Raw genomic sequence first — 22,067 nt, forward strand, 5'->3', positions numbered from 1 at the left:
TTCCGTTTTTCTGATTCTCAACCATCAATTAAGTCGATTAAATTTGTTTTCAAACAACTTAAGCATGCAAACAGAAAATGTATCTTAGAATGACACTAGGACATGCTAAAAATGGTTGAAATTTTTGGCATCTTGTGTGGGAAAAACCCACTCAAACTAAATTCCATTTTTAAATTGAATTCAAAATCCAATTTTTCAAAAATTATGAAATCAAAATTTCAAAGTTAAAAATGAAATTAAAAATTTTATTATCAATTCAATAGTTAATATTATATAAAATTCATTAATAATTAATTTATAAACACAATTAATTCTATAATGAATTTTGTATAAAAATTATTATTAATAATTAATTAAAATTTTTAATTAATTATATTAATTTAATATCAAATATTAAATTAATCTAATACCAATTCCTAGTTTCATGTAATTAATGTTTAAATCATATCGAAATATTCTTCAACTCTCCAATTTCTTCAAAATTGTTTAATTCGATAATTAAACATTTAATTATATCGCATATAATTAATAATTTCCTTAAATCGATTTTGAATGTTTCAATTGTTTCATCACACTATTCTAAGGTTTAATCCATTTGTGAGCTAGTAGGGAGACTAATGGACCTACATATCGTGAGCTCAAACGATTTGAGATTAATTGGCTAAACTTTTTAAACCAAATTAATCAATATTCGTTAACTACCGAGTCATCCACTAAAGCCTAGTAGCTTCACTCTCCTCACTGTAGATATATTTATATCCACTTGATATCACCATAATTAGTAAGTCAACCCTTCACAGGTTGTATGAAATAATGGCTAGGTCAAAAGTTATTTTACCCCCGGGAGTACATCTTGTTTTTTAAGTCCTATTGATCCTCTAATGAACAAATGGTTTGTGATCCAATCACCAAACTGAGTCCCTCTCAGGTCAATGAGAGGGTGGGCCCCCTTGTTCAAGACCCATAGTCAACACTTAAAGGAACCACCTCTCTATTATCACTAAAAGCGGGTAGGAGTGAATTTCGTCTTGCACCCTCTGTCCCCAAGTATCTATCCGATCTTACCCCTTAAATGAGGTGCTTATTGAGCTGATGCTATTGGGCCAACCCTCACCAATGCAAATTTAAGAATAATCCCGTATAAATGGGAGTTCATAGTTAGATCAAGATTAAGGTCAAGTTAGCCAGGTCATCGCTTTGAAATAGTCAGTCTTAAACAGTAAACAACGTTATAAAGTAAAAGTGACTTATTTCTTGGTCCAGTCTTATACAAACTTTTTACACAAGACGCCCCTACTCGCATGTCTTCATATGAATGATTAAGGATCACCTTGTTTGTACTAAAATATAAAGTGGACTGCATCCGACAGTATTCCCAAAATAAGGTACCCAACTTTATTCATATACTATAGACCGTTTTGGATATCTACTCAAACATTATTCGCTCTTATCTATATAAAGTCCAAGTTCTTTCTAAGATGAAATGAGCAATTCATACATTCAATAAGAACTTTATTGAATAAACCTCAATAACATCTTTATTGATAACAAAATAAGTTTAATTATTTACAAACCACGAGTTTTAGCACATAAAACCTAACAAAAAGTTGCCTTAACATCTCTATAACTCTCATGTAGAGAGTGTTGGGGATGATGCCCTAAAGTCTCATGTCCTGTAGTTTGTATGAATGCTTGTGATATATAATATGTGATATTTAGTTCACTTCTTGACTTTGCACATTTGGATGTTTTATTTGCTTTACCAAAAACTAATAAACTAAAATATTTGGTTGTCTTTATGTAAATTAAGCTTGTATGTGGTGACATACAAGTGGATCATGTCTTAAGTGATAACAAAAATAGTCTGTAGTATATGGATATAAGAGGGAAACCTTATCCTGGTAACGCTATGGATGCGTCCTGCTTTGTAGAATAGTTACAAGTGTCGTGACTGAAGGAACTCTTAAACAAGAGTATCCATGAATGGAAGCGGATCTTTCCGATTCATTGTGACAAAATTACCATACATACATTCTAACAAACAGATATGCATTGTAACACTAATCACTAGCATGCTTAAACAAATAAAATACAAAAGACCGAGAGACTTACCAGTTGAGGACAATCTTCAATCACACTTTGTCCAACGGAAGCGAACTCCTCTTACTCCTTATCGTCCAACAAGCAGTCACCTAGCAGCACCACGGTCGTCTACATAGCAGTGCATGAACAAACAGCAACCGAGGACGATACCACCACTCGAAACCCTCATTATTCTTGGAGTGAGAATCCAAAGGGGGGACTTTGATGGAATTGGTAGAAGGACGGAGGAAAAGTGAACTTGTAAAACGAACAAGCAAATGAGAGAAAGGGATGACTATTGTATAGTCGGGTGCTTGTCGTTTAGGCCCGGGTACACGATCGTGTAGGTTTAGCTATGATCGTCTATTAAATGGTAAGCGATCGTTTAGGTCTGCTCGACGCACTAAGCAATCATATAGAAAACGTAAGCGATCATTTAGATCTCATGGGCAATCGTTTAGTGCACGGGTGTGTGATCGTTTAGGAAGACAGGCACTATTGTAAAGGCTCTCAACACTATGCGATCGTATACTTTCACATCGTGAGCGATTTTTCTGGTGTGTCTTACGTAACTCGTACAAAATAAAAACAGTTTAGGAAGACAGGCACTATTGTAAAGGCTCTCAACACTATGCGATCGTATACTTTCACATCGTGAGCGATTTTTCTGGTGTGTCTTACGTAACTCGTACAAAATAAAAACAGTTTTCATTTTTTTCTTCAGTTACAAGAACTGAATCGAACTTCCCACTTTCGCACGAATCCAGAGAAAAACTCGGCCAATTATCACATAACCGCCCAATTAATTAGTTAATGAATATAATCATATTATATTGTTAACCTATAGTTTGATATCGTATATCTACTATAGTGTTTTCTCCTCTATTTGAGATAAATCATATTTATATCCAAATTCCTCCAAAATAAAGTATCTCATAGATTTAGTCAATCATATCATATATAATTAACCAGTTCAATTATATCATACATAATCAAACTTTCTCTTGTCAATTTGAACATTTCAAACTGACCCAAAGATTAATTCTCAACTTTATCCAAGCTACCAAGGGGACCTTATGGACCTATGGCTCGAAGCTCCAATGGTACATGAATAGTTTAATAAATTCTTTAGCTACGAGATCCACCATTTGTTTAACTGCCAGACATTCTACTAAAAACTGATAGCTGAACTCTTCTTACCACAAAATATTTCTGTGTTCATCAGATATAAACAATCATGAGTACGATAACTCTTCATAGATGCTTGTAAGTACAGTTAGGCCAAATTACGTTTTGCCCCTGTAGTTATATCTCACTCTTTAAGTACCACTGATCCTTCTAATGAACAGTACAACATAGTCCAACTATGTGTGAACACCTCTCGGGCTAAGAGAAGGTGTGTAGCGCCACATCGTTCAAGCCCCGGAATCAGCCCTCAAGGGAGCTATCTATCTACTTACCCCTGCTCTAGGGAAGGAGTAAGCTCCATCTTGTGTAGCTGAGTTCCCAACTCCTAAATCAGACGAATCCCTAATGGAAAGTAACTTATATGTACTAAGGTCGTTAGTCATAAAATCCTTGTTTAACACTGAAATGTTCAATACGACAACAACAGCTAAAAGACCAAAGGTTTCTCCTAAGGAAAACGCTCATCTTTGGCATCTAAGGTTAGGTCACATAAACCTCAATAGGATTAAAAAGTTGGTGAAACGTGGACTTCTAAAGACTTTAGAAGAAAACTCTTTGTCGATATTCTCGATCAACTATCTTACTTATCAAAGAAAAGGGCGGAACACATAGTCTTTCAGTCATTTCCGAGGAGTAATTAGAAAAGTTCTTTATAGGTGTGAATCATGCCTCGAAGGCAAGATGACGAAACAAACTTTTACTGGAAAAGGTTACAAAGCCTAGGAAGCCTTGAAGCTTGTACATTTAGACCTCTGTGGTCCGATGCATGTTAGAGCTTGGGGTGGGTATGAATATTTCATCTCTTTCATAGATGATTATTCAAGGTTTGGGTATCTCTACCTAATGCAACGTAAGTCTGAAGCCCTTGACAAGTTCAAGGAGTATAAGGCTGAAGTTGAATACTTGTTAGGTAAGAAGATAAAAACACTACGATCTGATCGTGGTGAAGAGTATATGGACCTCCAATTCTAGAACTATTTGATAAAACATGAGATTGCATCCCAACTCTCGGCCCCATGTACACCTCAGCAGAATCGTGTATTAGAAAGGAGAAACATAACCTTGTTGGACATGGCTCGGTCTATGATGAATTATGCTCATCTTCCAGACTCGTTTTTGGGGTAATGCAGTGTAGACTGCATGCTATATCCTAAACAAGTTCCCTCGGAAAGTATTTTTGAACCACCTTTTGAGTTGTGGAGAGGTCGTAAAGGTAGTTTATGCCACTTCAGGATTAACCGCGTTCAATGGTTTTCCTCTTTATAGGCTACCCCAAGGAAACGAGAGGTGGATACTTCTATGATCCGAGTGAGAACAAAGTGTTTGTTTCTACAAATGTTATCTTCTTAGAAGAAGACCACATTAGGGTTTATAAACCACGAAGTAAGCTCGTTTTACGTGAGATCTCTAGTGAGACTGAGACTACTGAGAGTTCAATAAGAGTTGTTGAACAGGCCGATAGATCAACAAGAGTTGTTGAGGTTAGAACATCTAGTCAACCAGCTCAAGAGTTGAGACTGCCTCGATGTAATGGGAGGGTTATGAACCCACCAGATCGCTACATGGGTTTGACTGAAGCCCAAAACATCATTACGAATGATGGGGTCGAGGATCCGTTGTCTTTTAAGAAAGCAGTGGAGGATGTTGACAAAGATGAATGAGTTAAGGCCATGATGCAGGAAATTGAGTTTATGTACTTCAATAACGTCTGGGCTCTTGTTGATCCACCTGATGAGGTAAAACCTATTGGGTGTAAGTGGATCTATAAGCGAAAGAGAGGTGTAGACGGAAAGGAGCAAACTTTTAAGATTAGACTCGTGGCAAAGGGTTATACCTAGCTTGAGGGAGTTGACTATGAGGAAACTTTCTTACTTGTTGTCATGCTCAAGTCTATCCGGATTCTCCTATCCGTGGACACATTTTATGATTATGAAATATGGCAAATGGACGTCAAGACTGCCTTTCTTAATGGTAAGCTTGATGAGACCACCTATATGACTCAACCAGAGGGGTTCATAGTTCCAAATCAAGAACGAAGAGTTTGCAAGCTTAACAGGTTCATTTATGAGCTGAAATAAGCATTTAGATCTTGGAACATCAGATTTGATACTGCTGTCAAATCGTTTGGCTTTGATCAGAACGTTGATGAGCCTTGTGTTTACAAGAAGATCATCAACAACTCAGTAGCTTTCCTAGTACTATATGTAGATGATATCCTACTCATTGGGAATGATGTGGGGTATCTGACTGATATTAAGAATTGGCTAGCTGGCCAATTACAAATGAAATATTTAGGTGAGGTACAATATGTTATAGGGATCCAGATCATTCAGGATCGTAAGAATAAGCAATTACCCTTTCTCAGGCATCGTACATCGATCAAATGTTGATCAGGTACAGGATGCAGGATTCTAAGAGGGGTTTGTTACCCTTCATGCATGGAATCTTTTTGTCTAAGATTCAATATCCTAAGACATCTCAATAGGATGGGGAAATGAGACAGATTCCCTATGCTTCTACTGTAGGAAGCTTGATGTATGCAATGTTGTGTACCAGACCCGATAATTGCTATGCAGTAGGGATTGTCAGTCGATATCTGTCCAATCCAGGATTTGATCATTGGACAACGGTCAAGACAATCCTCAAGTATCTTCGGAGAACGATGGACTACATGCTCATGTATGGAGATAAGGATTTGATCCTTACAGGATACACGAACTCTGACTTTCAGACCGATAGAGATTCTCGTAAATCGACATTGGGGTCAGTGTTCATTCTGAATGGAGAGGTTGTAGCATGGCGAAGCATCAAGAAAGGCTGCATCGCGGACTCCACTATGGAAGCCGAATATATAGTCGCTTCTGAAACAGTTAAAAAGGCTGTTTGGCTGAGGAAATTCCTTTCAGATTTGGAAGTTGTTCCAAATATGGATTTGTCTATCACTCTTTATTGTAATAACATCAGGGTTGTGGAAAATTCGAAGGAGCCACGGAGTCATCGTCGGGGTAAGCATATCGAACGAAAATATCACCTAATCAGGGAGATTGTGCATCGCGATGATGTGATAGTCACACGATCGTATCAGAGCACAACGTTGCTGATCCCTTTACAAAGGCCCTCACGGCTAAAGTGTTCGAGGGTCACCTGGAGAGTCTGGGTCTGCGGGACATGCAGCATCTTGTCTAGGGCAAGTGGGAGATGATACTGGGGTATGCCCAAGTTTATTGTATATTGTATATTTTTATAATGCATTGTACATTAGTCTCCCGTGTCATTAGGACTAATGGGTGATTGTTAGGATTGGTGTCCCAATTCTCCCGGAGTCTCGTTGCTTATAAAGATGCACGTTGTTTGATGAATAAAATAATTATTATTTCATTCTGGCATTTACTCATATCCAATAAACATAGCTCCTTGGTTATCTATGTGAACTTAAGTATGTATATGTGATATACAAGTGGATCATTCCTTAAGTGATAACCTAAATAGGTATGTAGTATAAGGATTAAGGTGGGATATCTGATCATGGTGACCCTACGGATATAGCCCGTTTTGTAGAGGTTTACCTGTGTTGTAAACTACTACAGATGGTAGATCCTGACCATTCATATGGAGACATGCGAGCGAGGGTGTCCTATACAAAGAGTTTGTATAATACCCGGATCACGAGATGACTAGGCTCTATATATAACGTCGTTGATACTAGTGACTTACATCTCACCTAAATGACCATAGGTGACATGACCTCAATCCTGAGTGTTTTGGGAACTCCTACCTTTGAGGGCGGTCCTTTGATTAGTGTGAGTGAGAGTGGCCAGATTGCCAACTCAACATGCCTACCTTTTTGGGGACTTGTCTGATCTGGGAGCTGGGAACTCAATCCACAAGATAGAATTCACTCATTTCCCGAAGCAAGGATAAGAGAGAGATTGCTCCCTTAAGGGCTGATACCAGAGCTTAAACATAGTGGCCACAGCTTCCCTTTGGAAGAGAGGACTTAGTCATAGTAGAACTATGACTTATGTTCATTAGAGGGATCAGTGGTACTTAAGGAGTTAGATGTAACTACAAGGGTATAACGGTTATTGGCCGAGTTGTACTTACGAGCGATCTATGAAAGGTTATCGCACTGTTGATTGGTTAAGATGGTCACATAATATATCTGTGGTAAGAAAAGTTCAGCTGTCGATCTTTAGTGGAGTGCATGGGGTTAACGGATGGTGGATCTCATGACTAAAGAGTTCAGTCAGTTATTCACGTACCGTTGGAGCTTTGAGCTACAGGTCCATAAGGTCCCCTTGGTAGCTCAATGGATTTAGTTGAGGATCAGTTCTTGGTGTTGATTTGAAATGTTTAAATTGACAAGAGGTAATTCGATTATATATGATATGATCGGTTTGATGTATGAGATACATCTAGTGGAGGATTAATGTAAATGAGATTTACATTAAGTACCATGGAATAGAAAAAGAACTATGGTTTATATGTTTCATGAGATGAAATATTAAAATTATAGGTTATAAATATAGTATGATAAGTTGATTATCATTTATATTTATAATAATATTAATTATTGGATAATTAAATCTTTTTCTCTAATAACTGTGAGATAAAAGAAAAATTATTTTCCTAATTTTAGTAATGTTAAAATTTGAGATTTTGTGAATTCTCTCTCAGAAAAAGAATCTCACTGAAGTTGTCAAGTAAATCGGATTTACTAAGCGACAACTTGACTAAGGTAAATGATCGTGTAGTGTTTTGTAAGTGACAGACACGGAACTAAGCAATGAGCTAAATGATCGTTTAGCTTTTGCTAGACGATCGCTTAGCTTTTGCTAAACGATAGGTTTCAGCCATCTCCTGCTTGCTCAATCGTTTACACGATTATTGAATCTTTCGTCTTCTGCCTCAAACCAAGTCCACACAGAGTGCACCTTCTGGATTCTCAGATCGAGAATACCAAGGTAGCCTTCTTGGTGGTATTATACTCAACTCGATACCATCGAGGTTCTGTGGAGGCCGTTCGTGTTGTTGGGGAGTTCGTGACCGAGGCGATCGCTGAGTTCGAGTGTGCAGTGTTTGTACTGTGTAGCGGTCGTGTTGTTCGAGTGTTCGAGGTTTCTGTGTTCGAGTGTTCGTGATCAAGAAGCATGGAGATGAGTCTACAAATGTGTGTAGAGTTTCTCATTGATCATTTGTAATTTCATGTTGTAATTTTTGTAATGAATGCATAACCATTTATTTCTGTGTACGATTATAATTTGTTAAATTCATACATGATCATAATTTTGGAATGATCTTTTCTGCTACTCATGGAAATCTTCGTGTTCGATTTTCTTCAAACACTTCATGGTTTGGTCTACAAACCCTTTGTATAGGTCGCCACTGCTCGCATGTCCCCTACACGAATGATCAGGATCAGATAATCTGTGACAAGTTACAACACTTGTAACTATTCCATAAAGCGGGACGTTCCCATAGCATTACCAGGATAAAGTTTCTTTCCTATATTCATATACTACATACCATTTTGGTTTTCCCTTAAGACATGATTCACTTGTAAGTCACCACATACATGCTTAAATTACAGACAAATAACCAAGGATTTTAGGTTTATTGGTTTGTGGTAGAGCAAATAAAACATTCAACTGAGAAAAATCAAGAAGTGAAGTAAAATATCATATATTATACATCACAAGCATCTGTACAAACTGTTTACAAACTACAGGACATGAGACTTTAGGGCATCAACCCCAACAGTGACTTGTTACAGATGGTCTGATCCTGATCACTCGTGTAGAGGACATACGAACGGGGGCGTCCTATATAAGGAGTTTGTATAAAACCTGACCACGAAGTGTTAACATCTCGTTATATAATGCCATTCATGACAGAGACTTCACTTCACTAGGACGACCATAGGTAACATGACCTCGATCCTAGGTGAGTTGGGAACTGTTGCCATTGAGGGTGGTCCTTTGATTTGTGTGGGTGCGAGTGGCCAGGTTGCCAACTCAAGGCTACCATTTTGGGGACTTGTCTGATTTGGGAGTTGGGAACTCAGCTACACAAGATGGAATTCACTTCTTCCCCAAAGTAGGAGTAAGTAGATAGATAGTTCCCTTAAGGGTTGATCCCGAGGCTTGAACGATGTGACGCCACACACCTTCTCATGGGCCGATTGGTGTTCACATATAGTTGGACTATGTTGTATTGTTCATTAGAGGGATCAGTGGTACTTGAGGAGTGAGATGTAACTATAGGGGCAAAACGGTAAATTGGCCCAACTGTACTTACGAACATCTGTGAAGGGTTATCGTACTCATGATTGGTCATATCCGATGGACACAAAAATATATTTGTGGCAAGAAGAGTTTAGTTTTCTGTCTTTAGTGGAATGCCTGGCAGTTAACAGATGGTGGATCTCGTGGCTAAAGAGTTTAGTTAGCCATTCATGTACCATTGGAGTTTCGAGCCATAGGTCCATAAGGTTCCCTTTGTAGCTTGGATAAAAGTTGAGAATTAGTTTTTGAGTCAAATTGAAATGTTCAAATTAACAAGAGAAAGTTCGATTATATATGATATAATTGAACTACTTAATTCTATATGATATGAATGACTAAATGTATGAGATATATTAATTTGGAGGAAATTGGTTCTAAATATGATTTATATCAAGTAGAGGAGAAAACACTATGGTTGATATATAATATCAAACTATAGGTTATGAATATAATATGATTATATTTATTTTTTTATTATTTGGACAGTTATGAGATAATTGTCTGGCGTTTTCTCCATTTTCATGTGTTAGTGGGAAGTTCATTTTGGTTTTCGTAACTGAAGAATAAAATGAAAATAGTTTTCATTTTGCAAAAGAACACGCATAATTGCTCACGGTGTGATTGGCATTCCATCGCTTAGTTTTTTTAGAGGCTATACGATAGTGCCAAATTACTAAACGACTGTACACCCACACCCGCGCTTCTCTAAACAATCGCTTAGCTCCTGAGCCTTACTAAACGATCATATAGATGATCGCCCAATTTTTCCTACACGATCGTATACCTTGCCTAAACGATTAAGTAGCTTGGCGGTACGATAATCATTCCCTTCTCCCACTTACTTGATCTTAGTACACAATAGCCTTTCCTTCTCACCTCTACCAAATCCAAACAAAGCCCATACTTTGGATTCTCACTTCGAGAATACTGAGGGCTCTGAGTGGTGGTGTTATCCTCATTTCCCGGTGTTCGTGGTAGACGACACGAGAGTTGTTGAACGATTGCCTGACGTTCTAGCAAGAGTGCAAGGAGTCCGTTCATGTGAGAGCGAGTTTTATGTTGAAGAAAGTCTTCAATTGGTAAGTCCTCATTCTTTTGTCATTTATCCTTGAAGCATGCCAGTAATTTAACGTTGTCAACACATATCTATGTGTGTGAATGTATATGTGGAAATTCTGTCACAATGAATTGGAAAGATCTGCTTCTACTCATAGGTACTCTTGTATAAGAGTTCCTTCAATTGGTATCAGAGTCAAGTTTCTGATATTTCAAATTCATTAATGCAAATAATGTTGGGATTGATGTCCTAATTCTCCCAGAGTCTCGTCATTTGTAATTATACACATTGTTTTATGAATAAAATAATTGTTATTTCATTCTGAAATTTACTCATATCCAATAAACAAAGCTCCATGGTTATCTTATGTAAACTTAAGCATGTATATGAGATATACAAGTGGATCATGCCTTAAGTGATAACCTAAATAGGTCTGTAGTTTAAGGATTAATGTGGGATACCTAATCCTGGTGACACTACGGATACGACCCACTTTGTAGAGGTTTACAAGTGTTGTAAACTACTACAGATGGTAGATCTTGACCATTCATGTAGAGACATGCGAGCGGGGGTGCCCTATACAAAGAGTTTGTATAAGATTGGACCACTAGATGACTAGACTCTGTATATAACGCCGTAGATACTAGAGACTTACATCTCACCTAAATGACCATAGGTGACGCGACCTCAGTCCTAAGTGTTTTGGGAACTTCTACCTTTGAAGACGGTCCTTTGATTAGTATGGGTGAGAGTAGCCAGATTGCCAACTCAACATGCCTACCTTTTTGGGGACTTGTCTGATTTAGGAGTTGGGAACTCAATACACATAATGGAATTCACTTCTTCCTCGAAGTAGGGGTAAGTAGAGAGATTGATCCCTTAAGGGCTGATCCTAGGGTTTAAACATAATCTCCACAGCTTCTCTTTGGAAGAGAGGACTCGGTCATAGTAGAACTATGATTTATGTTCATTAGAGAATTTAGTGGTACTTAAGGAGTTAGATGTAATTACAGGGGCACAAAGGTTATTGGTCAAGCTTTACTTACGAACGATCTGTGAAGAGTTTTCGTACTATTAGTTAAGATGGACATATAATATATTTGTGGTAAGGAGAGTTCAGTTGTTGGTCTTTAGTGGAATGCTTGTCAGTTTACGGATGGTGGATCCCATGATTAAAGAGTTTAGTCAGTTATTCATGTACTGTTGGAGTTTCAAGCTACAGGTCCATAAGGTCTCATTAGTAGCTCAATGAATTCAAGTTGAGGATCAGTTTTTAGTGTTGATTAGAAATGTTCAAATTATGATATGATCGGTATGGTATATGAGATACATTTAGTGGAGGATTAATGTAAAGGAGATTTACATTAAGTGCCATAGAATAGAAAAAGATCTATGGTTTATATGTTTTAGGAGATGAAATATTAAAACTATAGGTTATAAATATAGTATGATAAGTTGGTTATCATTTATATTTATAATAATATCAATTATTGGATAATTATCTATTTTTCTCTAATAACCAATTGAGTGGAAGGTTATTGGTGGTTTCATGGTAACCGTGAGATAAAAGGAAAACTATTTTCCTAATTTTAATAAGGCAAAGATTTGTGAAAATTGGTTTTTTGAGATTTCCAATCTATAAATATACTCCTAGATAGTCATAGTTGTCAAGTAAATAAGATTTACTAAGAGACAACTTGGAGTTAGCTAAATGATTGAGGAGTGTTCTTAGGCGATAGGCCCTCAACTAAGCGATGAGCTAAACGATCGTATAGCTTTTCCTAAACGATTGGGCATCGACCTATACGATAGCTTGTTCCATCTCCCACCTGCTCAATCGTTTACTTGATTGTGGTTTCTTCTATTTTCTGCCTCAAACAAAGTCCACACAGAGCCTACCCTCTGGATTTCTCACACGGAGAATACCAAAGTAACCTTCTTAGTGGTGTCATACTCAACTCGACACCGTCGAGGTTCTATAGAGGTCGTTTGTGGTATTCGGGATGTTCGTGACCTTGGCGAATGGCGATTGCTTAGTTCGAGTGTGCGATGTTCGTGCAGTGTAGCAGTCATGTTAGACGAGCGTTCGTGTGTTGTTGTGTTACTATGGTCGAGTGTTTGTGATCAAGGAACTCGAAGATTAATCTACAAAAGTATGTTGATTCTTATCCTTGATTTTTTATATAGCATGTTGTAATTTATGTATTTTGCATAACCATATGTTTCCGTTTGTGATTGTAATTGTAAAGTTCATATATGATTGTAATTTGGAATGATCCTTCTTCTGCTCATGGAAATCCTCGTATTTGATTTCCTTCAAAGAATCGATTTACATTCACGGTGGGTGGAGCATGTCTACTCTCTGTTTTAATTGTCAATTCGTTTGTGGATGTGAGGATTAATGGAGTTTTCTGGGATGAAACCTCGGTTTGTAAATTCTTTTACATTTTCAGTTAATTATAAAAGCCCCTGCATTTTTGGGCATTATTAATTGTTAAAGTATGTAATTTCAAAATTAGTTTGAGTTTTAAGTCGTTCGTTAAAAAGCTTCGTAGCAAGGGTTGCTGTTCTTCGAGGAAGAAGACGATCAAGCATTAGTCGAGTCGTGTAGAAAATGGGGTAGACGATCGCTGAGTATCGGATACTTGGGAGTCATTTAACGCGCACGCGTACTAGACGATTGTATAGCTCAACAAACCTTATCGCTTAGTTACTGACTATATGATCGCGGAGTAAATTGCATGGTAAACCGTTTACCTTTCGCGTGTTAAGCGATCATCTAGACGATCAAGTTTCACAGCCTTGTTGTCGTCTAAGCGATCGTTTTGAATTCGTGTTATCGTCTAGTGTGTACAACACGATCATTTACCTGAAGCCCTTTACTAAACGTGGGGAGCTTTGCTCGACGGTTTAAGACTTAGTTTGCCTGTGAACTGTTTTGCTCGGAGGGAAAATGTAATAGATAGAATTTTGCTGTCCAGTTTTAGTGTTGGTTCATCCTAGTCCATTAATATATGGTTTGATACATGTGATGTATGTTCTTTTTATATGTCATATGGTATGTACATATAGAAAAATCCCACCTTAGGTTATGCATTGGTCATGCATCATCTCTTTATTATAGATGTTATGATTTAGAGAAACATGATTAATTACGTAAGAGCATGCTCATGCATCATATAATATAAGAGTTGTATTTATGCATGAATAAAGGCATTGATATGCATCATCTTTATATTATAATTGTTACAATATAAGGGTGTATGGAAAACATGTTTGCTTGGTTATTACTTGTATATAAAATTTATGTATAGTAATGACCGGACATTGCATAAAGCATGACACATAGGTTATTTTATAAGTGTTATAAATACCTTGTTGTGTGTCGATATGTTTTAGTTGTTTCTTTTTAAAGGTTAAAGAGAAATTAAAACTAAAAGCAATAAGAAAGACATGCATGCTCACTTAGGTTTATTCATGGTTTTAAAAAGTTTAAAATTTGGATGAGATAGACCTAAAATCATGGTTCTAATATGATTAGCAACCCTTAGGCTTTAATCTTTTCATCAGTTTAATAAGATTAAATTGACTAATAAAAGGTTAAAATGTAGCAAATCTATCTATAAGGGACCTTTTGTCTAAGGCGGATTTTGTCTAGGCTGGGGTATTTAAGTTGATGGAAACATAACACCCCTACCTGGGAACCTACCTCGAAAGGCAAATTAGATAGATTTGATGCATGCATGCAAGTTAAGGACAATTCATTAAAGTGTTTAAATGTGACTACTTGAACTTTTTTATTTCAAAGACAAAAGTTGTTTTTTAGCAGACTTAATAAATGATTTAGACTAAAATCAGTAGCCGAATTGTCTAGGTTAATGAACCCCTAGGTAGAACATTCAGTGAAAGGTACTTAGGGCATATGATGCTTCATCTAAACCTTTCACGTTTCTCCCTTATAGTACACACCGCGAAATCTACTCTCGACCTCGTGGCACCCTAGGAGTATCCCCCTAAAGGATGGTGTTTGGGTAGGTCAATATCAAGGTGGATGGAGAGAATGTTCATAGTAAGTGGAAGCGGGAAGTGCGACAACATATCCCACAGTCCCCCTCGTTAGATTGAATAAAGTTTGATCTCCTGGGAGTATCCCCCTATAGGATGACAATTTTGCGCATTTCTTTATTTGATCTCTTGTAAGAGGATAAGGTTACTTAGTCTCTTGTCTTAATCTGCTTCTTCCTTATGGTGGGCTCATTAGGGCGGGACTTTGGCGCCGAAAACGAGGGGTCACGCTTACGCGAAATTGTTAAGGGTTAACAGTTTTGGAGCAAATAAATTGTAGCTGTTAGGTTCAGTTCCAAGAGTTGGTTCTGCATAATGGTTAAGAATGTCTCATCCTAGTGAAAGAGCATCTAATCACCCCACTGTCATTTATCCTACCTCGCAGAGGCATCATTGCAAAATAGAAGTCTTATCGCTTATGGTACTTGGAAACTATTTTACTAAAACTAATTGGTTAAAATGTGGTTTAGCAAAGTCTTATAAAGGTTCGTTCGTTTTTTAGCAATGGTTTTAAAATGGCTATAGTCACAATCGCTTTGCTTAGCGTCGAAAAATTGATTGGCCATAACTATTCCAGTTGGAAACATATGATCACGATGATACTCATCATCGAGGATCTGATGTTTGCCCTTACGGAGGTCTCTCGTCCTATTCCAACTCCCAACGCCGCTTGAAATGTTTGGGAGGTGTACGAGCGATGGACACAGGCAAACGAGAAGGCTCGAGCCTATATCTTGGCTAGTTTGAGTGACGTGTTGGCCAAGAAGCATGAGCCCATGGTCTCAGTGCAAGAGATCATGAAGTCCCTGCGGGGGATATTCGGACAATCGTCTAGACAACTCAAACACGAGACTCTAAAATACATATTCAACTCCAAAATGGAGAAAGGCACCTCTTTTCGTGAACATATGCTTAATATGATGGTCCACTTTAATTGGGCGGAGATGAATGGGTAAAGAATTGATGAGGGCAGTCAGGTTAGCATCATCCTATATTCATTGCCGGATAGCTTCCTCCACTTTGTTAGCAATGTGATGCTTAATAAAGTGGAATACACCCTTACAGCTCTCCTCAATGAGTTGCAGACATACCAATCTTTACTGAAAAGTAAGGAGAGGAAAAGGGGTGAGGCAAATGTTGCTTCATCTTCTAGGACGTTCCATCGAGGTTTGACCTCAGGAATGAAGTCTGCACCTTCTACTTCTAACTCTGCAAAGGGGAAGAAAAAGAAGGGTGGTTAGGGAAAAGGGAAAGTGCCTGCTAACCCGCCACCTGTTGCCCCAAGGAGGCGTCCACTGCCGGTTGAAAAAGAAAAATGTTTCTATTGTAACCAGGACGAACACTGGAAGATGAACTATCCTCACTGGCTGAAGGAAAGGAATGTCGCCAAGGCTAAGGCTAAGGCAGACAAAGGTAAATATGATTTACTTATAGTAGAAACATGTTTAGTGGAGAATGATGATTCAACTTGGATAATTGATACAGGCACCACTAATCACGTTTGTTCTTCTTTTCAAGAGATTAGATCCTGGCGACAGTTGGAAGCTAGTGAGATGACAATGCGAGTAGGCATCGAGCACGTCGTCTCAGTTGTGGCAGTGGGAGACATCCAGTTATCTTTACATAATAGGTTTCTAGTTTTAAAAGATGTTTATGTTGTTCCTGATTTTAAAAGGAACCTTATATCTGTAAAGTGCTTGTTACATTGTAAATATAGGCTTTCTTTTAATGTGGATAAAGTGTTTATTGTAAGGATGTTGTTGAAATTTGTACAACTAAATTGGAAAACAACTTCTATGTGCTATGATCATTGGCCTAAGTTCCCTCCATAACACAGAGTTGTTTAAATTTGTTGTAACTCAATCTAAACGTTAACGAATTTCTCTGAAAGAAAATGCCCAACTTTTGCACCTTCGATTAGGGCACATCAATCTCAATTGGATTGAGAGATTAGTGAAGAATAACCTTATAAGTGAGTTAGAAGAAAATTCTTTACCGGTGTGCGAGTCTTGCCTTGAGGGTAAGATGACTAAAAGACCTTTTACTGGAAAAGGTTATCGAGCCAAATAGCCTCTTGAGTTGGTACATTCTAACCTTTGTGGTCCTATGAATGTTCAACCCCGAGGTGGCTATGAGTATTTTATCAGTTTTATTCATGATTACTCGAGGTATGAGTATGTTTCTCTGATGCAACGAAAGTCTTAATCTTTTGAAAAGTTCAAAGAGTTCAAGGATGAAGTTGAAAATGCATTAGATAAACGGATTAAAATACTTCGTTTAGATCGAGGTGGAGAGTTTTTGGATTTTGGATTCTAGGACTATTTGATAGAACATGAAATCGTTTCCCAACTCTCAGCACTGGGTGCACCTCAGCAGAATGGTGTAGCGGAGAGGAGAAACAGAACCTTGTTGGACATAGTTCGTTCGATGATGAGTTACGCTTCCTTACCGGACTCATTTTGGGGTTTCGCAATGGAGATTGATAAGAACTCTCGCAAGTCCACTTCAGGGTCAGTTCTTACTCTTAACGGGGGAGCTGTAGTGTCGCGAAGCACTAAGCAGGGGTGTATCACCGACTCCACTGTGGAAGCAGAGTACATAGCAGCTTGTGAAGCTGCTAAGGAGGTCATTTGGCTCAGAAAGTTCCTGACAGAGTTGGAAGTTGTTCCATATATGTCCAGGCCCATCACCCTCTATTGTGACAATAGTGGTGTTGTGGTGAACTCCAAGAAGCCTAAGAGTCATAGACGCGACAAACACATGGAGCGGAAGTATTACCTGATCCAGAGATTGTACAAACGCTTGTGATGTATAATATATGATATTTACTTCACTTATTAACTTTGCACGTTTGGATGTTTTATTTGCTTTACCACAAACCAATAAACTAAAATCCTTAGTTGTTTTTATGTAACTTAAGCATGTATGTGGTGACATACAAGTGGATCATGTCTTAAGTGACAACCAAAATGATTTGTAGTATATGGATATAGGAGGAAAACCTTATCTTGGTAATGTTACGAATGTGGCATGCTTTGTGGAATAGTTACAAGTGTTGTGACTGTTGGGTTTTATATCCTAAAAACTCGCAGTTTATAAAATAATAAACATTTTCTATTATCAATATACTTGTTATCGATCTCATAAATTGTATGAAAATCTAAATCCAATAAACTAAGACCCATGTATGAGTACTTGAACTTTATGTGGAGACATAAGAGTGGATCGAGTTCGAGTAAATAGTCAAAATGATCTATGGTACATGAATGAGGTTGGGTACCTTATTCTGGTAACACCATTGGATGCGGCCTACTCTGTAGTTGTTACAAAGAGTTTTAAAGTTCTATATACGATGTGATCCTAATTCGTACATGTTATGACATGAGGAGTGAGGGTGTCCTATGCAATGAGTTTTCATAAGATCAGAATAAAAAAATAAGTCATTCTTACTTTATAACGTTGTTTACTGTTTAAGACTGACTATTTCACCTAGATGACCTAGGTAACTCGATCTTAATCCTGAGCTAACTATGAACTCCTGTTTATTCAGGATTGCCCTTAGATTTGCATAATTGAGGGTTGGCTCAACAGTGCCGGCTCAATAAGACTCCCATTTCAGGGGTAAGACTGGATAGATAGCTGGGGACATAGGGTGCAAGGCAGAGATCATGCCTACCCGATTTAGGGATAGGAGAAAGATTGTTCTCTCAAGTACTGAATCTAGGTCTTGAACAAGGGGCCCTACCTTCTCATTTGGTTGAGAGAGTTTGGTTTAGTGATTGGATCACAAACCAGTTGTTCATTAGAGGATCAGTAGGGACTTGAGGAAAAAGACGTAATCTCGGGGGTAAAACAGATATTTGACCTAGCTGTTATTGCGAACAACCTGTGAAAGGTCGACTTTTCTGATTATGGTTAAATCATGTGGACATAGTATTTCTACAGTGAGGGGAGTGAAAGTATGAGCTTTAGTGGAGTGACCCATTAGTTAACGAATGAGGATTAATGTGGTCTAATGAGTTTAGCCAATTAATCTCGGATCGTTGGAGCCCATGAACTGTAGATCCGCAAAGGTCCCCCTACTAACTCATAACGGACTAGCTCTAGAATAGTGTGATAAGTTAATTTGAAACGTTCAAATTAGAATTGAGGGAATTAATAATTATATAAGATATAATTATATGTTTAATTTTAGAATTAAACATAGTAGGAGAATTTATATATTTAAATATGATTTAAATATATAAAGATGGATATGTGTTAAAATTAATTTAATATTTGATATTAAATTAATTAAGTTTTATTTAATAATTAATTTATGAAATTAATTAAATTTTTATTTTTAAAATCAAAATAGATTTTATAAAATAAAATTTTGATTTTTAGATAAAATTGAAAAATTGGAAAACAAAAACACTTAAAATGGAAAATGAAGTTTTTCCATTATCCATCACCAAGTAGCTCACTCAAATGACATTATATTTGTCTTGTCTTCTTCAATCATGAGCTGCAACTCATGCAACTCTTCTCTTTGCATGTTGATTTGCAATATAATGAAGAGCTTGGAGTGAAAATCGGGCATGAAATCTATAGAGTTTTTGAGAGAAATTCGGGTTGAATAAAGGGTTTTTCAACAAGGTTGCTGCAGTGAGCTTTTCTCCTTCTACCCTTGATTCAAGTTTGTTTTGAGTCTCACAACTCAATCTAGAGTACCAAGAGAATAGTGGGGAAGATCTTGAGGTGGTCTACAACAAGATTTGGAGAAGATTGCAGCTGGTGAAGGAGCTTTGAAGAAGTTTTACAAGAGGTATGTCTTGAAACCCATTTTTCCTGCAAAAGCATGCTTTATATATTGCAAAATTAGTGAATTTGAGTGCTTAGATGATCCTTGAGCTTCCACTGCTATTGATACAATCCTACAGTGACTTGTCACAGATGGTCTGATCTTGATCATTCGTGTAGGGGACATGTGAGCGGGGGCGTCCTATACAAAGAGTTTGTATAAGACCTGACCACGAAGTATTAATGTCTCTTTATATGACATCGTTCATGACAGAGACTTCATTTCACTAGGATAACCATAGGTAACATGACTTCAATCCTAAGTGAGTTGGGAACTCCTACCATTGAGGGCGATTCTTTGATTTGCATGGGTGCGAGTGGCCAGGCCGCTGACTCAAACCTACCAATTTGGGGATTCGTTTGATTTTGGATCTCGGAACTCAACTACACAAGATGAAATTCACTTTTTTCTCGAAGCAAGGGTAAGTAGATAGATAGCTCCCTTAAGGGTTGATCCCAGGGCTTGAACGATGTGGCGCCATAAACCTTCTCATGGCCCGAGAGGTGTTCACACATAGTAGGACTATGTTGTATTGTTTATTAGAGGAATCAATGGTACTTAAGGAGTGAGATGTAACTACAGGGGCAAAATAATAAATTGGCCCAACTGTACTTACGAGCATCTGTGAAGGGTTATCGTACTCATGATTTTTTATATGCGATGGACGCATAAATATATCTGTGGTAAGAAGAGTTTAACTGTTGATCTTTAATGGAATGCATAGCAGTTAACGGATGGTGGATCTCGTGGCTAAAGAGTTTAGCTAGCCATTCACGTACTGTTGGAACTTCAAGCCATAGGTCGATAAGTCCCCTTGATAGCTTGGATACAAGTTGAGAATCAGTTTTTGGGTCAGTTTGAAATGTTGACAAGAGGGAGTTCGATTATATATGATATAATTGAACTAGTTAATTATACATGATATGATTGGCTAAATGTATGAGATACATTAATTTGGAGAAAATTGGATATAAATATGATTTATATCAAGTAGAGGAGAAAACACTATGGTTGATATATGATATCAAACTATAGGTTATGAATATAATATGATTATATTTATTTTTTTATTATTTGGACAGTTATGAGATAATGTCCGGCGTTTTCTCCATTCTCATATGTTAGTGGGAAGTTCATTTCGGTTTTAGTAACTGAAGAATAAAATGAAAATAGTTTTCATTTTGCAAAAAAAAAAAAAAGAAAAACACGCATAATTGTTCACGGTGTGATTGGCATTCCATCGTTTAGTTTTTTTAGAGGCTATACGATAGCGCCAAATTCCTAAACGACTGCACACCTGCACCCGCGCTTCTCTAAACAATCGCTTACCATTTACTAAACGATCGTATAGATAATCGCTAGTTTTACTATACGACAGTCGTTCCCTTTTCCCACTTGCTTGATCTTAGTACACGATAAACTTTCCTCCTCACCTCTACCAAATCCGAGCAAAGCTCACACTTTGGATTCTCACTCCAAGAATATCGAGGGCTCTAAGTGGTGGTGTCGTCCCTATTTTCTGGTGTTCGTGCGAAGCTGCTCGTGGTAGACGACTGGAGAGTTGTTGAACGATTGCCTGACGTTCTAGCAAGAACACAAGGAGTCCGTTCATGTGAGTACGAGTTTTATTATGAAAAAAAAATCTTCAACTGGTAAGTCCTTGTTCTTTTGTCATTTATCCTTTAAGCATGCCAGTAATTTATTGTTGTTAATGCATATTTGTGTGTGTGAATGTATATGTGGAAATTCTGTCACAATGAATTGGAAAGATCCGCTTCCACTTATAGATACTCTTGTATAGGAGTTCCTTCAGAGAGTTTATTAGAATGGTTGCCTCATTATCTTCTCCCAGCTTGTCCCCTATTTGAGCAAACTTCATTTGTGAGTTTCTCAAACTCATCACCATCTAGGGTCTTTGAATAACTCATTTTGAAAGCAATTTCTTCCTCACATATAACTTGTTGGGCATATCTTTCTTCATGTAAAGCTTCTTCAACTTCTCCCAAACCACATAGGATTTATTTTCGTTGATGACTTACCTTAGAACATTATCTTAAATATTCATAATCAATGCCCCATAGGCCAGTTGCTCCATATTCTGTCTTTCTGATTCAGTAAGAGTTTTAAGCAAGGATTTAGGATCATCAAGAACCTTTAATGCTGATGCCAAAAAAGCATGAATTCTCTTCATCCACGGCTGGAGGTCCCAATTTCCTGTGAATTTCTCCACCTCTTATTGAGTTACTGCCATCTTTGACTTTCTTGATGTTCTTGACAGGTTATTTGGAGCTTTTTTTGAAGCTTTCTTGGAGACTAGCTCTGATACCAGTTGTTGTAATAAAATTATTATTTTAAACTGGACCTCAACCCAAACAAAATGCCCCTAAGTAAATTCGATGATAGGTATCATTTGTGATTCTTGTTTTGCCACATTGCTAAAGAGAAATTATTATATGAAGAAAAAGCTTTTACATTTACAAATTCTTCTCATTTTATTCTTTCAAGCTTTCTCTCTCTAGGGTTAGATTTTCTCTCAAACCTCTCTTTA

Source organism: Benincasa hispida, chromosome 10, assembly GCF_027475165.1.
Source record: "Benincasa hispida cultivar pf3 chromosome 10, pf3_genome.v1.1, whole genome shotgun sequence".
NCBI lineage: Eukaryota > Viridiplantae > Streptophyta > Magnoliopsida > Cucurbitales > Cucurbitaceae > Benincasa > Benincasa hispida.